Here is a 299-nt window from a genome sequence, read left to right on the forward strand (position 1 = left end):
GGTGCAACACAAGGACTTCCCAGGGGGTCACCCATCCTAGTACTGTCTCTCGCCAAAGCACGCTTAACTTCGAAGTTCTGATGGGATCCGGTGCATTAGTGCTGGTATGATCACACCCGACATTTAGAGGACTGTTTATTCATATATCCCTCGAGCACGTGTGGACCAGGAGGAGAGAGACAACGTGCGGCACTGCTCTCGCCCCATCAGAACCCCGAAGTTAAGCGTGCATACGCGAGGGCAGCAGTAGGATAGGTGACCTCCGTGGGAAGTCCTCGTGTCGCGACCGTTTACGTGAA

At 54.5% G+C, this 299-nt stretch overlaps 1 non-coding gene across 1 annotated transcript; it reads right to left on the minus strand.

Moving 5' to 3' along the window:
* On the minus strand, window positions 1-118 carry LOC140968387 (5S ribosomal RNA; the record flags this gene model as incomplete). The annotated part of the gene is made up of 1 exon (XR_012173764.1): window positions 1-118. It is a non-coding gene; the product is annotated as a 5S ribosomal RNA (ribosomal RNA).
* Between the last annotated feature and the right edge of the window lie 181 nt (window positions 119-299).

The sequence above is a fragment of the Primulina huaijiensis genome, unplaced genomic scaffold, assembly GCF_012295235.1.
Source record: "Primulina huaijiensis isolate GDHJ02 unplaced genomic scaffold, ASM1229523v2 scaffold35923, whole genome shotgun sequence".
NCBI lineage: Eukaryota > Viridiplantae > Streptophyta > Magnoliopsida > Lamiales > Gesneriaceae > Primulina > Primulina huaijiensis.